The sequence below is a fragment of the Festucalex cinctus genome, chromosome 15, assembly GCF_051991245.1.
Source record: "Festucalex cinctus isolate MCC-2025b chromosome 15, RoL_Fcin_1.0, whole genome shotgun sequence".
Lineage (NCBI taxonomy): Eukaryota > Metazoa > Chordata > Actinopteri > Syngnathiformes > Syngnathidae > Festucalex > Festucalex cinctus.
Window position 1 is genome coordinate 16,163,098 of NC_135425.1, and position 477 is coordinate 16,163,574.

The following is a 477-nucleotide window of genomic DNA, read 5'->3' on the forward strand; positions in this document are numbered from 1 at the left end:
TTAACACAAAAGTTGGGTTAAAAGAGTTGTCACAAAACCAAATTTTCAGTTGATTATTTAAAAAAATATACTGATTTTGGGGGTTGATTTGTCTTTTATTCATTTGACTTTTATTTTTATTTTTTTCTACCTAGTTTGGGTTGTTTTTCACCCAAATGTTTTTAGAGTGCATACATTTTTTGACTGATTTTACAAAATAATAATTATTATTATTAATATTATTATAATAATCATAATAATTATAATAATATACTTGAAATTTAGGCTTTAAAGGGGAACTATAAAAATGGCTTTAAATTTGCTTGCATAAAAATGTCATTTTGCACTTCTGCCTTACTGTCATAAACACATCTTAAAGTTTCCCCACCCAAGACTGGACGGCTACAACACTTGTGTTAGCTTCTGATAAGAACCTAACAAGCACTTTTTTCTCATCTTCTTTTTTTTTTTTTTTTTTTTTTTTATTTGATGCAGCCA